Source organism: Stegodyphus dumicola, chromosome 5 (assembly GCF_044657685.1).
Source record: "Stegodyphus dumicola isolate Sdum_Otavi_A_Nest chromosome 5, ASM4465768v1".
Taxonomy (NCBI): domain Eukaryota; kingdom Metazoa; phylum Arthropoda; class Arachnida; order Araneae; family Eresidae; genus Stegodyphus; species Stegodyphus dumicola.
Genome location: NC_140772.1, coordinates 191,544,957 through 191,560,036, shown reverse-complemented (window position 1 = coordinate 191,560,036; position 15,080 = coordinate 191,544,957). Strand labels below are relative to the sequence as shown.

Here is a 15,080-nt window from a genome sequence, read left to right as displayed (position 1 = left end):
GTAACTTTTTCAATTTATCTTTCTCACAGTGCTGCTTTTTGACATGAACCTTTATCTTTTCAAATTTTATCTCTAAGTTTTCAATTTAACTTTTATAGCTGTTTAAAATGCTCAGAATAAATGAAATAAGCTTGCTTATATTAACAATGTATACCTCCTTTTAAATTTATATTGATTAAATTACTACCGTCTTTAAGTTTGATGAATTACTTTAACAATCAAACAGGTATAATTTATAAAACATTTTGTAATAAACCCCGCTGTTAATTATTATGAAGACTTGCGCTATTAGACTGTAAATAGAAAAGATGTTTCTAACCCCATATAATACGTACCTCTTGCCGTGTAATTTTCTGTTCTCGCAGTAAATTTTTAAATCTCAAACGAGAAATTAAAATGCTTATTTATTAGTCCAAAGAGGCTTTGTCCCTGAAGGACTTGTTTTCGTTTTGCGATTTTGAGTTGGTTCACTATAAATGTTCGTTTCCCTTTTCAAACTGTTGCCACCAAATGTTAGAGTCCTGCATTATATAAATGTTCGTTTCACTTTTCAAACTGTTGCCACCAAATGTTAAAGTCCTACATTATATTTGAAGAAATTAAATAATGAAAAATCTGCATAAATGTATATATATTTCTCGCATCGTGATAAAACAACGGTACATAGAGCCATCGAATTTTGAATGACGTAATCCTACTGCGAATATGGGCATGTGGAAGGTGGTGTGGCTGCAGCGGACGTGGTCAGAGGGGACACTTCGAAACTCATCGTGGTTAGAGAGAACACATTTTTTCCCCATCTTAGAACAGATAAAGGGTGCAGATAAATAAATACTTTTAAAGATCACAAATATAATTTTAAACAGTATTTTAAGTGGCAAATCTCTTTCAAGTGGGATAACTTTTTTTACCGAAGTTTTCTGTTTTTGCACTCGATTATCGAATTACAAGGTACTGGAATTATTATTCGCACTGGAGCATGTCAGTATTTTAGTAATGAAATCATAACCTTTCTGATATAATTCTGAAAGTTCTTCTTGAAATATCTGGGGAACGGGAACTGATGTTTCTTCTCGGACTGTCTTTCTGCAAGTCTCTAACTTCCATCTCAGCAATGTTTGGCACACAGGAATACTTAGTTTTCTTCATGGAATGTTTAGTTTTCAGGAACGTTTAGTTTCGTATTGAAAATTTGTCTTTAGATTTCCTTTACAACGACCTGTCTTCTTATATACCCAACTCATTCCTAATTTTCTTTTTTCTGTGTAAACGGTGTTAGTAATCATCTAGAACTAAACATTCTTTTCCTTTTTCTGTAGAGAGTAATTTTGTTGAAATGGCTATGGATTCCACCACAAATTTTTTTCGAGGCTATAAAACGACATACACACTTCATAAGGATCAAACATTTACTGAGAAAATATGAAAAAACTTTTGTCTTAAAAATATCGGCTTATCTCTGCATCAGGTGCAAAGCTCAAAACTACACAATCGATGACACATGACTAATTAGGTAAACAATACAATAGGTGCAAGAATGTCCGCTCTGCCCACCCAGCTACCCTCACGTGTCCGCTGTAGCCACTGTCCGCTCTGACCACGTAACCATGTAGAAGCCCAAATTTAAAATTTGGAATTTGTTTTATTATTGATTTCACATTTCGTAAATCTTTAACAAATTTTTGATTAACAAACTCAAGGATTTCAAAGAGAGCAATGGCAACGTTGTAAAAAAAAAAAAAAAAAATCTCCAACGCGTGAGACTGCATATTGGAAATTCTAAAAATATGCTCAATTTAAAACTATTTTGCGATATTGCTCTTGAACTTAATTTTATGGTTTAAGTGCGAAGAACGTGATATTTAACAAATAAAGGTAACAGATAAAATGTTTAAAAAACGCCCCTTTGGACGTAATTTAAAATCTGAAATCTTTCAGATTTTTTTTTTTTTTTTTTTTTTTTTTGTATTATATAATTGAAATAATCTATATGTATCTCTAATTGCTTAAACGGCTATTTTGCACCAGTTCGTAGTATTGTAAACAATATTTCCTTTGTGAGGAAGAGGAACAATCCGATGAAATCTCACTGTGGTTCACATTTCCCACGGGTCCGGGAGCCTCAGAGAGCTCCCCCCTTTCCCGCCACAGGAATCATAAGGATATTTATCCTCACCCCAGTATACAGGGACACAATTGAGAGATCTCATTAGTATAGTTGTCGACATGCGTCATACGACCAGAAACAGGAATAGCTTACGCAGAACAGGGACCAGGGTGTTTATGACGAATTATGATTTCCCCCAAATTCACACAAGGGATACACTTTGTATGAAGTTCTGTATTTATAGGTCAGATTTTCTTCAAACTGGGTTAGTTATTAAATGAATGGCGATAAATAGGGGGCAACAGAATAGCCATGAAAATATCAGATGATGGTACCATATGAAAAGAATAAAACAGTTTTTTAGAATAAAAACAAAGGTAATTTGCAGTCATGAAAAAAGAATTGATTAGAATGCACCATGCCATTTATAGAAATGTATATTTAATTCAAATATTTATGTTATTTTTGTAAGAATATTTACAAGAAATGTTTTAAATATTTCGAAGTTTAAGTACCCTACATAAGCATTCTGTTTTCTCACTTGCTTTTAAATGTGTTCATATTATAAAATATCCGGGGAATTCTTTGAAGTTTTTTATTTAATTGAGATAATTTGTAAATTCTGTTGAAAATTTAAAATGAATTTTCGAAAACATGTACCTTTTTTCAGAAACATCTCAGATTAGATGAATCGAGCCTTAAAGATGAAACTGCACGGAAAAATTCTACTACAAATGTGATGGAAAGCAAAAGGTTTTGTTTGTATACCAACACAGAATTTTGAACAATTAATGAATATGCCTTATCTAACAAATATTTCATTTCTGTTTTTTCTTAAATTCTCATATATTTTGCTTCTGCTTTCCAACTGAACTTCAGCTAAAGTAAGTATCATTCTGCATCTTAAGAAAGTTATATTTGATATGGATGCGCAATAAAATATACATATTTTTATATAAAGCCTGTGTAACCTAAGTTCTGCTTCATTTGATTTAATTAATGTACTCCTGTATGAGGATTTCTGAAGCATAAAAATATTTCAATATTTTTGTATTCTCGTTTCATAAGCCGAAAATAAGCAAGCATTTTACATGATTATTTATCTTTCTTATCTGTTCCAATTGTTCCTCACTGTATGTTTGCACATATCTTCAAAACCCGCTTAAGAATTATCGGTTAATAAATCTTCTAGCTTAAAACATCAAATTTTAAGATACACTTAATTCATTTTTTAGTTTAAATATTTTTTACTTAAAATACTCTCATTTATAAATTCTCTTTTTTGAATCTTTTTTTTTCAGATAGTTTTTTTCATTTAATTTTAGCCTCTTATTATATTTCTTTGTATATATATATAATATTAAATATATACATGTTTCCTGGAAGAATCATTTTAGCTTATAATTTACCAGCTATACAACTATAACAAAAACAAGTTTCAAATTGAGGTGGAATAACGCAATAAGTAAAATAATTTATTTCTGAACGTGACCACCTCTTACAGCAATACAAAACTAAAAGCAATGCTTCGCATGTTATTTTATGATAATAATGAGCGACACAGTAAAAGGGGTAATTATCATTACTTTTTTAAGCATTTATAAACGCTCCGCCGACATCAACTGTCAGTTTTGGGATAAAAACGCGTCTTCCTGTGGCATATTCTGTGTTAATTCAATAAAATGAGCTAGTCGATCCGAAAGCACAATAGTCTGTTCTTAAAAATACTACAATTAACAAAAGATATCAAATTTATATATTAGATCTATATAAAGACTATCATAAATGTTCAACACATTGTTCTGTATCCGTTTCAGCCATGAGATATCTATCTGTAAAACGCTCAGTGCTATTATGATGCACCTTAAATGGGTGCAACTCTAAATAGACTTATAATGTATATTGTAACGGATTCTGTGGCTATTTTTCTTTGATAATAGTGAGTTCCGGCTTCTTCCTAGATTCTTTCCTTAACTGAATAATACCTCATAATAATACGGCCAAAATTTAGACTCATCTGTGAAGCTTATCGACCTCCAATGACCTCAGTCCGTTTCATATGGCTGAAACAGCCCTCTGCAGTGATGTTGAAGTAAGAGATACTAAAATTATTGGCCAATTAGGATAGAAACCCTCTTCGGAAAGCCTTATAAACTGAAAAAGCTTATAAAAGTGTCAGGCGATTGTTGCGCTAAGACATCATTGACTTTAAGGAGATTCTTTACTCTATCTTGAATTTAATAGCATGTGTCAGATTTTAGGGTCACTTCGTTTCAGTGAACCTTGTTGGTATATCTGCCAGTTCCGAAGATACACTTTTAGGCTTTGTTGATTTAGCATTATGTATGAGGAGGAATTTAGGCCTTAAATTGATTCCACAGTTTATGAGTAACATAAAATTCATTTATCGTCCTGCATCTGAACGATTATGGTATGCTTCAAGTCAATTTATGTTTCATCAAAATTCATTTGGCGAATGATTATACATTTTACTTATAGTTTGAATAGGGAATAACAATCAACTCAAAATTCTAAATTCCGTACTACTACAGTTGAACCCCGCTGTAACAAACCCGGCTCATAACAAGCCTCCTGATATGACGAACGAAACTTTTGGTCCCATTGAGTTTTCCTTACCCTTAATGCTATTTCATGCTTTCTAGCGAATATCTGATAGAATGGAAATCGAATATAACGAATTCTGTGGGTATCTTCGATTGCAGCTTTTTTTGTGTTTTTTCTATTTTTTACAAATTTCTGGAAATTTTCACGAAAAAAATGGCTTACTGTTGAAATCATCCTCGTTTAGGATATTAGAATCCACATTCCACATTTCATCCATAAAGAAACCTTTTACACTATTATTCTTTTCTACACCTCCAGTGTTCCCTGTGCTTTAAACAAATGGTTTGTGACACCCAACTCTAAGAGAATGAGAATACAGTGAGCATATTTTAGGAAAACATATGGTGTATGTGATGATCGAACCAGAAAACTTGAAAACGTTTCCTGATTCATTCAAATTCCTTGACTCTACCGCCAAACAGAACTCCATTCAAGGCTGATATTATGACGGAAATTTTGAAATTTGCACTTTTCCTCCTTATCATCACCACCCATGGCGCGGTAGCGTGGCAAGACCTTTCGAACTATAACTAACAGCCAAACTGCTCCAATTCTTAGTTTTAAGGACTGAACTGTCCTTCTCTACAACAAGAGAAAACAGTGAATCTTATGAGACTGAGGCTTCACAGTAAATTCATCTTTTAAGGGGTGAAATGTTTTTATCTTTATCGATTTGTTTGTGTATGAATGCTCAAGTTCTCTTCAAGACATAGGATATTTTTTTCAAGGTTTTTTAATCTTTGCAATTGCACACATTTTCAAGAAATCATTATGTTCTCACTGGACATAGAGAAGGACGAAAGGCCTTTACACGTGGTCATACAAGTAGTTACTTAAGTGACAAAATTACCTTCCTTTTTCATCTTTTCCAGAAGAGCAAAACTCTCATATATCCTTTTGACCAAATTCAGTTCACTCTATTTCTGTGCCTAAAATTCATCCGCATGGTGTACTGCGAGCATAAAACTTCTGCACTGAAGCTAAGGAGAACATTATTTCAAGAATACAAAATGAATATAGCAAAATCGATATCTACCAGAAATACAGTTTATCCCAAAATAAAATGAGTACAATGTGAAAAAAAATGGAACTTCGATCATTTCTGCTCATGGAAGAAATTTGGATACAAAGAAAAATATGAGAAATATTTTCTTCCGTAGTGCTTAAAAGGGATGTTTAAAAACTGTGGAAAAAAATCGCTATTAAAAGAAAGCATAATCTGATAATTATCTGGATAAATTCTTTAGACAAAGGTCAATGAATCTGCCAGAATGAGCAATAATATAATAACTCTGTGTAATACTAATGGTAATTGAATCTTCATATGTTTTTTTTCATTTAGATTTAATATTCGCTTCGTTTGGTAGATGTGGAAATATTAATCATTTCTCCCCTTCCTTCATCATTCAGTTGTAAGGTAACGATTTTCTTTATTGGATACAGCCAACCCAAACTCTGGTTTTTCAACTAACATAAAGTCACCAAGTCAGAAATACTATATTCTCCAAATTAGGTCAAAATAAATTACCAAATATTGCTGAGTGGTAGAGAAATGTCGCTAAGTGATTAAGTTTTTTTAACAGCTTGTTTTCGATTTCAGTAATTTAAACAGCTTGTTTTCGATTTCAGTAATCATTTAAAAATTAGGCAAAATTGATTAGTTCGACATAGATTTTGAATAATTCTATCGGTTTTGAAGTTAATCTGACACAAGTCTTTCTTAAGGTGACAAAAAAGTTTACAGAATTTTGATAAAACATTTCCCTAAACCATCTCCGACAAATTAATATTGCTTTCTTGCTTAATTTAAAATTTTACTTTGCTATGCTTTCTTCCAATGAAGGATGCTCTCCGAATATTAAGATAAAGGGCGACAAGGGGCACTGCTGAAATAATTTCCAGAAATGTTTATTTTAATTAAAAGTTTGTTACAGAAGGGTTTAGTTGTATATGATTATAAAAAAAAATTATCAGTTTGAACAATTTTAATGCAATATGCTTATGGACCATTACTTTACTGGTCACATGGATACATTCGTTTAGGCTAATTGTTTTAAAACGCAGCACGTAAATGAGGTCTTCTTAAGGGAAGAAATGCCTTCATAGAGAACTTTCTATCCAAAAAAAAAAAAAAAAAAAAAATGTTCGTATCCACGTTACACACGAGGAAGACAACAAAAATCCCATGCACCCAACCTGTTCGTCAGAATTTCATAATATGAGTCGTATGAGTCAAACTACCAATGCTCAGTGGTCTTATCTTCTCGACCAAAATATTCGCGAAAATCGCACTTTTTTTAAGACTTTCCATTCATTAAAGAGTCGCTATTCCCTAAGACTTCTTCAATGAAAAGCTTGCTCGGAGTTATTCTTACAATCATGCTACATCTATATTCATGTTAGTACATAAAAATGTGTTTAAAAGCAGCTCAATTTTTGATTATCTTTCCTTTCTTCTTTTTTTTTTTTTTTTAATCATTTATAATTACAGCCATTTATTCCCCAAAACCATTCGCTCTTTTAGTCTGTTTCGTCATTTTATGTAAAAATAAAGGGAGGCTTTGCACATTCACGGTGCTTTTATGTGCATAAAATAAATTCCTTAGATTTTCACATGCATCGATAAACAAAATGTAGTGACATTTTTTTTAACACATTCCGGGGCTAAATTACTGTCCGAAGCTAAAAAATGTCTAGATTCGCATTTCGACTCTTTCCTGTTTCCGACAATAATCATTCCTATTTCTGACAGTGCTCCTATTCCGACCATAGGGATATTACATTAAACGCTTCCATTCATTTCGTTACTTTAATGCGCACATACACACATGTATTTAATTGTAGAACATTAACATGCACAATTTAATGATAAATCCTAACGTCGCGAAAGAGACAGATCCCATATATGCTTTTCAATTTGCTCATGATCCATCCTTTCCCTTCGCAACCCAAAATCTAAATCTCATTCTCCATATTTGCCTTTGATGCTTTCAAGCTTCGATTTTAATCTCTCTTCCCACAAAACAGCCTACGGCGAGGGAGGGATAAAAATGGCCTGTACACCACATGGGGAGAACACAACCAACAATAAATGTAAGCTAAAAGGAATATCCATATTACTACAATGTAATAAAACATTACTATAAGACTTCGGGGGGAAGGTAAAATCCCGAGTAGTTACGCAAGCGAGCTCGCAACGGTGTAACTTGCGTCTGATCTCTTTATCAATATCCTTCTACGCCTGAGGCTCTTTGACGTATCTGCATACTCTACATAAATGGCGGAGTTCGAAGAAGGAAAATCAATGACTTCTCGGCGAACGGAGATATGTCAGTATTTGGGTGGCGATGCTAGCTTTGGGAAAAGGATATTTACCAATGCTTATGTACGGATGATTATGTGTTTAAAGTAAAAGACATCAAGCATCCATTTCCTGTCAACCTCAGTATTTTGACTTGTTGTAGCGAATCTACGAAAAAACATTTCTTAGCTTATGGCGTCTTTGTGACTGAATTCTTAAGAATTAATTTTAGGAGAAATGCTGATTTCTTTATTTTGAATTTATTTTTAGTGATTAAATAATTGTGGGGTAGAAAGTTAATTTTACGTTGAGAAAATAAAGGCAAAATTCCCTGGGTTTATCACAGGGTAAAATGGGAAATTTCATCGCATGGGACTTGAACTAACTCTATTTAAAAAGATTTAACGAAGCACAAAGTGCTAATACAAATAACTAGTACGTAACTGAATATGAGTTACATGCTTTTAAACAGATACTGACGTTCATAAGCCGGTCAAATTTTGGCAAAATTATCAAAATCTTTGTATGAGATTCAAATTTCCATTTAAGTGCACAGAATTTTAATATATTATATTGAATACACAACGATTTCCTTCTTTAGTGCATTGCCTATAGCCTGACGAAACTTTTTACATTGAAAAAAAAAAAAAAAGAGGAGTAGATAATTTTGTAACGGTAGTATGGAAAGGTTAGCGCGTTTATATTAGTTAAGAAAAGCCTTTTATCATATTTCAAAAATCTAATCAAATTTCTTTACTTTCTGGACCTATATCCAATCTGAAATTTTTAGCAAATGACTCAAGGCTCAAAATTTATTTTGGATTTTGGAAAGGATTATTTTGAGTTAATTTTTTTCGTAAATAATAATGAAAGAAGTATTAAAATTATTTGCATTATAAAATAATGTAAAATTGACAGTTATTTTAAATACTGCTTTGACGCTTACGTACACGAAAATTTATGTTAATAAAGTCTTCTAAATGTGATGTAAAACAATGTTTGACAAATGCTACCTTTAACTCTAAACCTTTACTCTATAAGGTATTTCTCCCGCCTTCTTGGCATGCCTTCGGCGTGTGGTGGTCTGCGTATTCCAGAGGTCCGCGGTTCGATTGCCGGCGAAGGCATTGCTTATTTTTCAATCTCTCTAGCTCCGAAAATCCTTACGTCTCTACAGTGGCGCCCGAAAAAAAAGGGTGTTGTATGATGATTCTCCACACCCAGGATTTGGCGATTGAGTCCCCTAAAAACCCCAGTCGCCCTTTAAAAGGGAAAGTATATAAGGTATTTCTTTCGTGTTCTTGACATGCCTTCGGGGTGTGGTGGTCTGCACGCTGTGTGCGTATTCCAGAGGTCCGCGGTTCGATTCCCGGCAAAGGCATTGCTAATTTTTCAGTCTCTCTTGCTAGCAAAAAATCGTAATATCTCTACAACTCTAATCTTTATGAATGATTATCTACCAGTGATATCAGTATAAACCGCTGAATGCTGTAAAATATATTCAAATCTATGTAAAAGTGATGCACCGAGTTTTTCACGGATTTCTCCGTACTTGGTTCTTTTTTCCTTCGAATGTTCTCCAAGAAGGACTCTTTTTTCCTTATTTTAGTTAACTGTATTGTGCTTTGCCTTAATCAGCTAGCCAATATCCAAGTATAAATGTTTGCTGTTTTTGGGTATGAGGACATTAAAAATTTGTCCAAACGAAAACCGTTTTGAGAGGCTGGAGACGATGAGAAGTAGAATACCATCAGATTCCATTTTACAGGGTAACTGACAAAAATTGAAAAATAAAATTGATAATAAGTAGATACTCTTAAAAAGGTACTTCTCCCGCCTTCTTAGTATGCCTTCGTGGAGTAGTCATCAGCACACTCGGCGCGTATTCGAGAGGTCCGTGGTTCGAGTCCCGGTGAGAGCATTGCTCATTTTTCATCTCTCCTGCTTACAAAGAATATACCTAATGTCTCTACACTCGTATGAACTTTGTTTAAATTAAATAACCCCAATTAAATCCTTTCTAAATGTGTTCTAATCTACATAAATCCAATGGGAAAATTTGGATATATTTATTATTAGTAGCATATAAGTAGGCAAACAAGCAAGAATAAAAGGGAACAGATCTTCTCTGGATGCATCTGAAATTTGTTTTACATAGCTTTTAATTCTGGTCGATAACTATAATTAGCATTTTACAATGCTAATGAAAACTCGCTTTTCAGGTTATCGACTAGACATTGTGAATATAAAATAAAAACTGCAGAATTTTCGCAAATATGAAATTTATAAAATTTCAGTCATCAGAAGTTGCTTTAATTTCCCTTGATCCAATTTTAAACAAACATTTTATACTAAGGAATGTTTTATCTCGCTTTTTCATTTTCATTTTTAATAAATTATGCAATGAGGAAGTATAATGTGCTCAACATTTAACTTGAGATTAAAAAGCTACCAAACTATTGCTTTCCACTCTGAAAATTTAATGTAATCTTTTTCATTATGATTGAAGTCTCCAGCTTTGTATTGATTCATGCATGATAATGATCAGTGTTCTGCCTAATTTTTCTTGCAACAGCTTGGTAAATTATTCGGATCCCAATTAATGTTTTGTATCTGCGATCCACTTGCATGCGGGAAACCAATGAAAGAGGCTCAGCAACTTGGCAAAACTTACTGAATAAGTTCGTACTCGAATGACAAACCAGAGAGAAGGTTGAGGATGTGTGATATCAACCTATCGATGCATCATGTTGTACTTTATCAAGAGGAAGAAACTCTATCCAAGCTGTATGTGTGTTTGAAATATTCCTATTGCTTTCCTATATGAATTTCATCTGCTTGCTTTCGATTTTCTCGTTTACTGATCTAAATTTGATGACATTTCAAATTTCAGTGTTCTGGAATTTAAATTTTTTCTGTAAATAACTAAGTATTCACCAGTCTTCTCTTTCTTGGTGAAAGATACATACGAAAACTAGATATTTATTACAGCGCCGTTATATATTTTCTTTAATTTATTATTAGTCCAAAGGGCCAATTTGCCCTGAAGGACTATTATTTTCGTTTTGGCATTTTGCGTTGGTTCACTATAAATGTCCGTTTCACTTTCAAGTTGTTGCTACCAAATATTATCGCCCTGTATTATATTTAAATAAATTAAATAATGAAGAATCTGCATAAATGTATGTATTTTTTTTGCATTGTGATAAAACAACGGTACCTAGAGACATCCAATTTGGAATAACGTGCGTTTCCACCCAAATATTGGCATCTGGAAGCCCAAATTTGTTTTATGATCTATTTCATATTTTATAAAACTTTAACGAATTTTTGATTAACAAATTCAACGATTTCAAAGCGAACAATGACAACACTGTACGAAAAAAAAAAAAAAAAAAAAAAAAAAAAAAAAAAAAAAAAAAACCTTTTTATGTCAAGCGCGCGAAACTGTGTATCGGAAATTCTAAAGATATACTCATTTTAAAACTGTTTTGCGATATTGCTGTTTAACTTAATTTTATGGTTTAAGTGTGAAGAACATGATACTTAATAAATAAAGGTAACTCACTAAACGTTAAAAAAACGCCCCTTTGGATGTAATTTAAAATCTGAAACCTTTCCAAAAAAAAATTTTTTTTTGGCTTTTTTCTTGGATGTATAATTATATTATACATTCGAAATCAGAATTCATTTTTTTTCCGTAATCAAAAATAAGTTACATTATTTTTCTTTACTCACCATAACGACCATGTTCTGACCGTTTTATCTTTTGGTAGCTGAAAGAGATGGCTAATAAATACACCGATGTACTAAAATTCTGATTCCTGGTGAGGCTGAATGCTTTTGATAATCATTTCTACGCGTGGTAGGAGCAAGTAAAATCCTTTAGTCTAGGCTGAGGAATAAATACAATAGGCAGTTATCCCTCTACAAGGCTGTCATTCACAACTGAGCTGATGAATTGAAATGTTTAGTACTATGAACGATTTATCAAGACTGGACAGAATTCCTACTATGACCATGTTTACCTCAGATCTGTAATACCCACAGAATTTATCCAAAGCAGAGTGATAAAAACAAGTTTAAAAAAAATGTACTTTCAGCCTCTTTTGAATTTTCAAACAGTAATATTACAAAAATTTTTAAGCCTCAAACATTAATATACAATTGATTGAATGAAATACTAAAGCAGCTGATATGTTTAATTATCAAGAGTTGCAGATTATTTATTAAACTTCGCAGCACGTAAAAAAATTAATATTCTACGAAAGAACACTAATTATTCTTTATTGTTATACGATGATTAAAATGCAGTAATATTAATCAACTTGGAAATTTTTTTAAAAAACACAAAGAGCTTTCTTCAGTGTACCCTTACAAATTTTTTTTTTCACGCAATAATCACAAATTCAAGACATTATCTAGATACACTGCCCTCAGTATGACCATTCATTTTCTAGAACCTAAGCCTCTCTTTTTTTTTTTTTTTTTTTTTTTTTTTTAAGAAAAACTTTCAAGTTATTTCCATTTAAGTAGCATACATTTTAACTTCCTTGCTCGTGACAATTACTCGCTTGGTTCTGCCTGAAAAAGGCTGTCCGGATTGAAATCTAAACATTCGAAAAATAATCGCACGAGTTATGAATAAATGCATGAATGAAGAAAGTGTTTGCCCTGGCTTCTAAGCGACCATTTATCATATTGCAGTGACAGTCCCGACCTCTCATTGAAAATAGCTTCTCGCGTGCACCTTTGTTCCATCGAATGCGATGAATAAAAAGCAACCTAAGACTTATTTCATCAAAACGCTGTGGCAACATGCTAGCGAAGACACGTGTCTGGTATACATGAATAATGTGGCTGCCAGAGACCACATAGGAATTCTTTTGAATATTGAGTTGAGGACTGAGAAAAGTTACAAATAAACTAAAAGAGAGTTTTGCACGAATTTTTACTGAATTAGTATTTGATTTGCGTAAAGACTGACTAGCTGGGTTTAGTTTCTCTGGAGTTTAAAGATTCGTAAAAATATGTACCTCGTGGTTTATAAGTAATTCATTTTTCTTCATTTATCATTTCAGTAAATCCTATCTTAGCACTTCCTTTTGTTAGCCGAAAGAAATCCAAAAACTTTTGGGAGAAAATCAAATTGACAATGAATGTTAAAGTTTAATTTTGATTGGAGACTAGATTGAACGGTGTACTGAGAACCTACGAAAAACTGCACGAAAGAAAAGCTTTGTATGTCTAAACTGGTGAGCATTCTGTTGTATTTCAAGTTTTCGACATAAGCTATAGAAAATTACGGTCATCAGCGTCCGACTGAAGGTAAGCATACGTACTAAGTGTAGATGTTAATGAACTTTCTTTCTTATGATATAAGAAAACTGAGAAATGGTAAATGACACTCTTCCTCTCTATACTAAATACCAACTTCCTTAACTCTAACTAACTCAGCGTATGGCAACTCAGCCTAACAGAGTATTATATCATTCCCAGTAACATCTCTGAGCCTTCTAGTGTGATTAATTGCTTTTCTTATTTTGGTAAAGCGAACTGAAATGTATATACAATAACGAAATATTTCCTAAGAATGCTCATCAGTATATAGTGGTATGTAGCGGCGGATTATGAAGTTGTGAACTCATATCAAATCTTCCAAAATAGTTGAAAATCCATTATTGGAATTGTTTTTTTAATTAAAACATAGACGTCGCAAATAAAAATCTTTTGAATAATAGTACAGAAATTACAGAAATCGTTAATAATTAAGACGCATTGCACGATTCCTACTTGAAATTCAATAATCGCAAGGAATCTTTTTATGTGAAATTTTAAAGCCACTTTTTACAGTGTATTCTTTTAATGAAATTTTAATTAAAACTCATTCAATGAGGAATAAAAAAATCTGGAATTTATCTATATTTTAATGAGAGAATTACTATTACTGAAATATTTATAATATTCATTAGGATTAAGACACAATAACACGCCGAATAAATACTAATTCAGAAGTCAAACAACAAAAATCAGCGTTATATTTTCAAAATTTTGAAAATAAAACGCTGATTTTTGTTGTTTGACTTCTGAATTAGTATTCATTAGGATTTTATTCCATTGCTATTAAGCCCCCAATTCTCTAAGGAATCGAATAAGTTAACGCGTGAAATTCGCTATGGTAATATAATGCAATATACGAGTGTATGAATTATATCGAAATGAGAATGGGAAAATTAAAAAGTACATAATTAATCCAATTTTAAAATTACATATACATTTTGAGACTTTCCGATAAGATTAAACGAAATTAAATAATATTAAATGAAGATTAAGCTACTGTTTTATTGTTTTATTGCAACAATTATTTTACTGTTTTATTGTAAACAAGTATTTTATTATTTTATTGTAGCAGTTATTTTATTGTTTTATTGTGCACGATCATTTTACTAATTTATTTTACAATATAACTCAAACTTTGAGCAAAAATGAGCAGTAATGTTAACATGAAAATTAATCAAAAACTTCAATGTACACAATATTTCGTGTAAAAACATCGTTAAACGTTAATAAACATTGATCAGTTGAGTGCGTGCATGCCATACACATTTTTCTCTTCGCTTTTCCTAATACAAGATTCTTTTCAGAAATGAATTAATTTTGTAGCGTAGGATAAAAAGAGTAATTTTTAATCTTTTTTAAATGCTGAAAATCTGAGTGGAAACATAAGAAAGAAATGATAACAGCTAAATGAAGCAGAAGCAATAGAAAGTAAATATATATATATATAAATGTGTTAGTACTGCTGATTATTGAGGCTCTGTGATATTAACACAAACAAGGGCCTTATCAACCCTAAAAAGAATTGTCAAAAAAAAAAAAAAAAAAAAAAAAAAAAAAAAAAAAAAAAACCTGTATCTGCTGTCCTAGACTGAGAATAGTTTAGGATGAATGCTTGAGCTCATTCGGCAACTTGATAGACAATGATCATATATTTCTCTCTTTTTTATACAAATTATTATATACAATTAAAAATAGAAAATATATCCC

The 15,080-nt window shown here is 32.1% G+C and overlaps 1 protein-coding gene across 3 annotated transcripts in view; it reads right to left on the bottom strand.

Moving 5' to 3' along the window:
- LOC118189713 (paired box protein Pax-6-like) overlaps positions 1-15,080 on the bottom strand; it is a 259,790-nt gene that overhangs the window by 168,190 nt on the left and 76,520 nt on the right. The window lies entirely within an intron of this gene.